Genomic DNA, 8,953 nt, shown 5'->3' with positions numbered 1-8,953 from the left:
TTTTTTTTCAGGCCTCCGCTAGCCTACGTGACGTCATCAGTGAGATCTGCCTGAAAGCTGGCTTCACTCAAATGACCGGCACACGTTCGCGTTTTCTCGTTCCGCGACCCAGTTGCACTCGTAGCATTTTTGTTCTCAGAGATTTACACCTAGAAGCAGGCCCATGGCCAGGGGGGAGGGGTTAGGAGGCCCCCTTTCTCCCCCCCCAAGAAATCCAGATGGAGGGGGCTGTTTTACTGAGAATAAATAGTGAAAATAGGGGTTCATCAAGAACTTCAACAGGTGCCCCACCACCCGAAAATTAGTTTTTGGCTACGGGCCTGCCTAGACGGAACTTTTGTTAGCAACAGGCTTAAATGTTATGGACCCCGAAACGTTTTTGATATTTACACCTATATTTACAATTATAGCAGAACCTTCTGAAGTTCACACCTAGCAGCAGAGCAGTGGTAAGGGGAAACGAAAATAAGTCTATTAGCTATAATACCACACGTGAGAAAGTGTGCCTCAGTGAGTTATGATTATACTGAAGTAAGGCGCGTTATCGGACTCGTTAGTTTATGTAAAGTTGTTGAAGGCATTAGAGGGTCTATTTTGCATTTCAGTAAATGGACCAGAAGATTTGTGTCAAAACAAGACTGCATGTTTTATTATATAAAATGCTTTTAAAAACAAACCAACAATGGAATAAAACCATTGAACGAGGATTAATGCGAAGTTTTTCACATACGATATTTTCATAAAAAGTAAAATAGAGCAAACATGACATTACCTGTAAAATCTTTTCGACACTTAGTTGACTTATTTTCAGTAGATGTAATTGAACACACACGAAATGGGTTAGATATGATCTATTTAAATCTTCAAATGATTCTTCCACATAACAGCTCAAGTGCCGAAGGAAAGGCAATGTTCACAGCAAAAGGAAATATATGAAATTACTTTGAAAAATTGTGGAGGTAAAGCTTAACATTTTAAAAATGATCTTGTAGAAGGTGTTGAAACTGGGAGCTCAAACAATTTGGCTTTATAAACACAAAGGACACATCATCAGTCATGTGCGACAGATTACGCCTGGAGTGTCTTCAGTGTCCGTTTAGCTGCTTTGGCTTCAGACAGCTTGTTGTTTTTTCGTTTGCAAAGGTTGTTTAACAAAGTGTTGGCTGCTGCACTAAGTATGTACCCCATCACTACATGTGGCGTATGGCCATTGTCACAAACATCAAAGTCTTCATTCCACTCAAGAAAGAGTGTTGTCATTGAAACAAGCAGTTCTTTCTGCTTTTCACAGGCATAAAATTTGGCTGCGTGTTTTTCACTTGTCAGTTTCTCGAGAACAATATTCATCATCAGTACGGCGTTCACAACGACGGCTTGGGGAAACTTAAGTCCACCTCTTGTGATACGCGTTATGAGCTCGTCTGCCTCAATTGTAGGAGTTCTGCTCTCAACAACTAGATTCTCTTTATAGAATGCACATTTAAGCTTCTTGAGTGCAGCATGTGCGCAATAACCAGTGACATAAGTTGTAGCTGGAAGTGTGTGCTGCTTTGCAGCAATGTCCTCTTTTCCAACTACAATCTGGAATTGCTTTAAAGCATCACGAAATTCATCAGTAGAGGCACATAAAGAAATCGCGTCACTCTCTGGCAGCTGGAGGACCTTCTGCAGCCTCAATTAGTGCTCCGCTTCATATATCTGCCGTATGGAGATATGGTAATGTGCGCCACTTAACTGTCGGTACCTGCCAAACCTGTCTTCAAGGCAGTCCGACTGGAATTTCCCCAGTAAAACGTACCTGAATCCAAGCTTTTCAAGGCAGTAGCTTGTCACCTGAACAAGAGCAAGAGACGTGTGACGCAAAGCATTGTGCGTCTCGTGACTGAAATGACCAGTGTCATGCTTGAGGCTTTTCCAGTAGTCGAGCCAACTGAGTATTTTGTTCAAAAACGTGACTTGGGGGCAACAAACTGCCTTTATGGGCTCTTGTAAGTCATCTCGAAGGTGCCTCCCTTTATCCGGCATCCTAACATTCACTATGCACCACCACATTACGACTGTGCTGATAAAATCGGCCGTGCTTTTGGCATGCTGCGGTTGTGCCTCTTGTGCACTGTTGAGAGCTGTGATTGTGAAACTGTTGAACACCTTGAGAAGAAGTTTCATGTTTTGTCGCTCTAAGTTCCAAGGTTTCAGTGCCTTCAAAGACAATGTTGGAGCAAGTCGTACAAGCTCATTTCTTTCTCTCTCATGGAGCTCTAGCAGCGTGTTGAATGAAGCTGTTAGCACGCACGGCTTGTCTGGTAGTTCATTGATGTCTGGAAAAAAAAACATACATTTACCACTGTTACGCTGGTTAAGCCGATTGTTTCGTATGCATTTTAAAACATGAACAGAATCTAAAATAAAAAACAGTGGTCTTGATTGGTCTTATGGATGCTTGTAGACCGTATCAACCTTCCGTGGCTCTGAAAAAAATGACATTGCCTTCCCAATGATGGAGTTGTTGTCTGAAACAACCGCGATTACTCGAAAGCCTGTTGCCTCCAGCCCATTAATGAGCTCACGAAGAAAATGATGCAGCTGTATTGCATCTATTTTCGCCACTGGAAGGATGTGCACTACGTCTTTGCTTGACGACAGGATGCTTTGAATCATAAACACGTATGCAGTTTTTGCTGCGTTTTGACTGTTTCTAGCCATTCCTACTAGACCACCACCTTTGTAGTCAATGTAGGGCTGCAGATGAATTTCGTCCATGACACGCGTCACAGTTTTTTTGTGGTCATCAATTTCTATAGCCAGCTTCTTTGCATACGACAGAAATAAAGCATCTTGTTGCTCAGAGCATGGGTTCACATGGTATGACCCACAAACACGTCTAATTGTGTCGGGATGTGGAAGTTTCAACTTTGATGTGGACCTAATAAATCTGTACGCATGTGGAGATATTGTGAACACAAGGCTAGCGAATACCAGCAAGTCCACAGGGTATCTCGAAGTTCTGCTCAGTAAAATGCCGAACCTGTTTTACGAACTTGACAATTTCCACTTGCCACTCATGTGGGAAACTTTGTGACGCTAGTTCATCCAGTGTTTCCACTGCCTTCTTCATGACAACCTGCAAGCGTTCTTCGCTGTCGGAGAAGTTTCCTGCCAAGCTTTGCACAGCATTAAGGACCTTGTCGAATTCCCGCAGATCACACAAATAAACAGGAAGCACGAGGGTCCCAAGCTTGTTAAGCTGCACGTCATCAACGAAATATTTCACAATCAAATCAGCTGACACTGTCACAGAAAAACGCACAGTTGGAGCTTCTTGAGAATCGAAGTTTAGGAAGATGACTTTGTCGTGAGAAACAAGTTTTGTCCAGAAGGTGTTTGTCTGCAAACTTGTCAGAGTGATGAGCAAGTCTTCAAAAGTACTCATGTTATTCTTTTTCTTCTCTTCTTCGTGAGCTTCAGCACACTGCCTTATTGCCTTCTCTTGCGATTCTCCCTCTAGACGAAGCCGCTTCTCTTCAGGGCCTTCCCGGACAACAGTAGTGGGACGAGAAAGATACGAAGGGCAGTTTGGAAATAGGCTCGGGATAGCACCAGACTTGAGTATTCTCAGCTGGAGAGGAACTTCAAGTACTCGTCCGGTTTTCTCATCTTGATAGGTCGACGTGGTCACAAAATCACTTGTATCAAAATGCTTCTCACACACCTGAAAAAAAATGAAACAGAGCTTATAGCACAAAAATCGAGCAAGAAAAAGTTAGTGGACATTCGTCAACTACATATCAGAAAATGTGGCTGTATTATTAGGCATTATCAGAGTAGGAATGCCTTGTTAGGCGGCCCAACAGGCGAGCGCTGTTTAATAAATCTACCTCTCATAGGATTTTATCAGGCGCTGCAGTCCGTTTAGAGTGACTCAGGCCATCAGCTAGGCGTGAGATTGCTAGGGAAGTACCTGTTTGTCAAGACGGGTCGCGCGAAAACGGCACGATTACTAGTACTGCGTGTCTCATGTCCTTCATAAAATATGCTGCAAGTGCCCCGAAGGCATAGCTCACAAACAATGAAAATTGAAAGGTTTTTAGTTTTTAGTTGCGTGGCTGAGTGAGTTTACACATTCGTAGGTACCTGCGAAGAGTGAAAGAACGCACTTACTACAGTGTACTTTGTGGGCGCAAAATCCTTGCGAGGGATCGCTCTCGTCCATGCGGTTCTTTGATCGACGTCCATCGGAAACCGATAGACGCGCGCTTTAGGTCCATGAGCATAGTTAGAGTTGCACCCCGGTGCACAGCAGCATCCAGGCATATTGCGTAGTTTACCCACCCATGCTCATACAGCTCAAGAAAAAGAAAAAAACAGTGCGAGCAGTAACAAAATGCAACTAGCCTACAACCACAACAACCAGCAGAGCGAGCGAGCACGCAAGATCATTGTGGATAGAGGCACTGTCATGTGCTGCCAGCTTCGCTCAGCTATGCACAAAAATATTTAAATCGTAAATAAATCAAGTAAATAAGTACATCATTTGAAAGATAAAATATTGCTTTTTTGTTAGATAGTAGGTAATAATTTCCTACAGTTTGCCTACTGAAAACTTGTTTCTATGCAAAAAAACTCGTCTGTCTATTTGGCGAACAGAAGCCGCAAGCCATTCGGACTTCAGCCAGTCGAGCGTTGCTTTCTCACAAATCTCACAGCAGTGACGTCACGCTGACAAGACGGAGGCTTGCCAAGGCCTTGAAAAAAATCTAGGTGGTGTTGGCACAGCACAGGAGTATGATGAGCTTAGAGAGCTCCAATTTAGAGAGCGATTTCTTACCAGTTGCCACCCAAGCCTGTCAGTGTACTTGAAAGAGAGGAAGGCTGAGTCACTTGAAGACATGCTTGAATTGGCCGACCAATTATTCGAAGCGCAAGGTGGCACAAATCTGGCAAAGGTTAAGAAGAAATGTCCCGAGGATTCGAAGAAATCGGCACCTGAACAAAAGAAGCGTGCACCGGAAAGTGTTCCGCGATGTTGTTTTTTTTTTGTAACCAAGTGGGTCATCACGCTAACCGCTGTCCAACTAACTTTACTAGCCCTACTGTTGTAAAATGTTTCAAGTGTGGTCAGACCGGGCACAAAGGTGACGCATGTCGTAACGGAGCGAGTCAAACTCACCAGGTATCATGTGTGCTAGCAGCACCGAAGTCTGATGGTGATGCCGTCACCGACGGATTTGTAGAGTTGAAAAATGGGGACAAACTTCCTATATTGGGTGCTGTAATGACAAAACAGTCAACCGGTGTTACGAAGGGAATGCCAACGCTGCCTGGAAAAGTTGCGGGCAAGAAGGTTATGGTGTTAAGAGACACCGGTAGCTCCACGCTTATCGTGCGGAGAAATTTGGTACGGGAAAGTGAGTTAACAGGGAAAACGAAACCAGTTTGCCTAATTGATAGTACGGTTCGGATGCTTCCCGAAGCAGAAATTGGGGTTGAAACCCCGTACTTCAGCGGGAAGGTCACTGCATTATGCATGACGAGCCCCCTGTACGACGTCGTCATCGGAAACAACGACGGGGCGCGAGCGCCAACCGAGCCAAAAAGTTTGGGGGAAGACCCGAAGATGGAGCCCCCACCAACACAGGGACCGTGAAATACAGCGCAGAAAAATACCGTGAAGGATTTCACTTGAGCCCGAGATGAAGCCCGGGTGCAAGAGACAGTGAATCAGGAGATGATCGTACGTGTTAAACGAGAGAACGTGCTGGGCAGCTGGACTTACGTCGGCACGACCTCAACCGACCAACAGTGTAAAGGGGACGGAGTCGGCCAGCCAGGCCCAATGTCGTGACATGAAAAAGCTGGTGAATAACCTGACAATATCGGTTGAACGTTATGACCTGTTAACGGTGTCGAAAGTGACAACGATGGCTGAGACGCCGCCTCAGATACCGTCGTTGGAAAGCGCTCGTCGAAACGGAAACAAGAACAATAAGAAGAGGTCGAGAGAGCATCGCAAGAAAGGGCGCAAGCACAGCTTGAAGTACTCAGGATAGGTGCTGAGGTCAAATCGGAATGTGTTTGGCTGCGTTGAGCGTCAATGTGTTGTGTTTTGTTATCCTGTGTCACAACTGTTTGTTGAGCGAGTCAAAATGTTCGTTACGGTGATGTGATGAATAGGATTGTACCATTGTAAAGACAGACCTTTGTACTTTTGTATTGTTTGAAATATGTAATGTAGGGTTGCACGCAAGTACCTGTGGTTATATTCTATGTGTTGTGAGATTGAATTGCTATGTACAATTGTTTTGAATGATCTATTGTGAATGTGACGTGTCTTGAGCGTCGGACTACATTACAGTCTATGAGATTGTGGGGGCTGCTCGCACTCGTTTGTGTGGTTTTGAATAATATGAGATAATATTCTTAAAGTGAGGGAAGGCCAGTGTCACAAACGAGTGCTCAAAAAAGGGCGCGCCACCAAATTCTCACGACCAAGCGCCGGAGAGACGCCTCGAGGTCAACAATAAAGAAGAAAACAAGCATGCAAAGACTCCCCGGGCGTGCCGTCTCTCTCCCCTCGGAAGCGGAGGTTCGCCGACGAACCTCCTCACATCGGCGGCCGAGCAAGCCCTGGAAAGTTCTCGAGGGAAATGGGCGTAGTGATGCAAAGTTGCGTCATGTGTCGCGGACGGCCCTCGAAAAATCTCGCTCTTTCCCCAGCCTCAGCGGCGCATCGCGCCGACGGAAACGATGAAAATTTTCTTGAATCTAGTGCGAAGGGTATTTAACCGAGCAGCAGAGATGGTAGTTCAGGAGAAGACGGAATTTCACGCCAGTGTGCGTAGGGTGTTCCGCCGTGTCGTCAGCGAAGCCTTTGGTCCTCAGTGACACAGGAGAAGATGAAGAGGATTTCCACCTGAGGGGTGAAGACTCGTGCTACAAGCAGAAAAGTGTGAGACTACCGCCAGAGAGCGAAGACGCGTCCTGCAATCGGAACGCGTGGGAAGCCGATGTGTTACCGGTGAAGTTTGGCGCTTGGAGAGCTGCCCATTGAAGATGCGAAGTTTCCTGGAAGAGAAACTTCTGGGGCTGCGGAACGACAACAACGCTGGACATTGAGTGAGTGGTTCTCGGAAGAGTGTCATTTAGACTTTTGTACCAAGGACTTTGGACTGAATAAGTTTTCGAACTCTTTAGTCTTTAAGTGTCTTGGTTGTTCAATGCATGCGACTGTATTGTGGTGCGTATTGTTGTTTGTGTCCGTTGGTTCGAGTGTGGCTGATTGTACTGTGTAATACGTTTTTTGACTAGTGACATATCGTATTAAACTAGTGTCGAGTGTGCATATTTGTGTATCGTTTTGATCTGCCAATATTGAGAATATAGTTTTGTTTTGTTTATCAACTCTAGGCTCTGACTTGTTCTTCGGGCCCCAGCCGGCCTCCGCGCGCACCAAATAGGACCACTTCTAAATTGTCCACACTTTCGTGGTGCAGTTCGGGGGGCATTACTTCGGCCCTTGGAATGAGCCCGGCGATCGCCTCCCTAATTAACGGTACCTGTGACAGCACCGAAGTGCAATCCACTGATGCTCATTCATAAAGCAGTGTCCAGCGCTGCCACCCTTGGGGGCGCTAGTACTTCACATCAGCATACCGTGTCTGGTGCCGCTAATACCAATGTTGCTGTTGGCATCGTCACGCAACGGCAGACGTTCTACTGTTTCACATATGTCTGTGTGTACAACATTTGTACATATACTTAGCGGAATTTCGTAAGGTCTTGCTAAATAAAATTACAGCACAGTTATCTTCTCTTCGAATGTTTCGCATATTATCGATTATCAAATTAAGTTGGATCTGTCAACTTTAATTTCCATAACTGAGATATGTTCGCTTGTTACATTGTCGCGCCCAGATAGGGTGGGCAGTTTCGCGTGCTCTCTATATGAGATATTTGTCAATATTCCGAGTAAAGTACGCGATGTACTGCTTCGATGGTTTGTGAGGTATAGAGAGAGCGCGAAGTACAGAAATTTTGTTTTCATTCAGCCCGTGACGTACGCAAGCTGCGAACATGGCGCCACCTGAAAAAATAAGTGAAAAGGTGTAAAATGAGAAAGTAAACCGAAATTTCTTTTTGGAAAGAAAATAATAAAGCTTGTATTTCCCGGCCAATCTAGCAAACTTAAAGCTTACTTGCTAATCAAGATGACACTATGCTGAGCATTTTATCACACTTCTCTGATGCGTGATGACATCGGACACCTACATGATGAAAGATCACAATGTTTGCGTTTGAACAACAAATTAGCGTATGCCCTGCGTTTTACTACATGCAATAACAAAGTACCCAGTAAGTTATATAGATATGTTTTTAAAAATATTGAGAACAACATTATTTGAATGATTGAATGCGGGGGCTTCTAGAAATCTGCCCAAACACAGTCGATGCACGTGCTATTTTTCACCGGTTACCAAATGACGCCGTTTAATTTTGAGAAGTTGTTAAGGGTGCTTGTAAATATTTACCTCATTAAATTGACCATTGATAGCAAGACCTTATCACACATATCTATGATGTTTTTTGATAATTTTGGAGTTTTATCTAAATTTCAATTTCAACCCCTCGGATTGCCAAAAGGTTTTGCAGAAGAGTGGTTTTTGTATTGGCTTCTGCGTCGCTCCTAATCTTAGTGATTCGTTTTTATGCCACTTAGCTCAAGAAATTGTACTTCTAGTGCAATGCACCACAGTTTTAGGGATTATAGGTTATGACTTTCTTATATATGTTTGCAGCCTGGCGAGGGCCGTTTTGTTTTGGATGTAAAGGAGCACATATTTCAGGATAGCCATAAAATTGTTTGTGGGAGCACGGAGTCAACAAAGCACTTTTGCGGTATCGTTCACAAACACCAAGCTAAGTAAGTGGGCCATTGTCCTTTTGTGCTTCGAGAATG

General features: G+C 44.5%; 1 pseudogene; it reads right to left on the bottom strand.

The window, feature by feature from the left end:
* Positions 1 to 1,068: 1,068 nt before the first annotated feature.
* LOC142774445 (uncharacterized) lies at positions 1,069 to 4,321 on the bottom strand (annotated as a pseudogene).
* Positions 4,322 to 8,953: the final 4,632 nt, after the last annotated feature.

This window comes from Rhipicephalus microplus, chromosome 10 (assembly GCF_043290135.1).
Source record: "Rhipicephalus microplus isolate Deutch F79 chromosome 10, USDA_Rmic, whole genome shotgun sequence".
Lineage (NCBI taxonomy): Eukaryota > Metazoa > Arthropoda > Arachnida > Ixodida > Ixodidae > Rhipicephalus > Rhipicephalus microplus.
The sequence above is the reverse complement of the archived record's forward strand: the minus strand, read 5'-3'. Positions and strand labels throughout refer to the sequence as shown.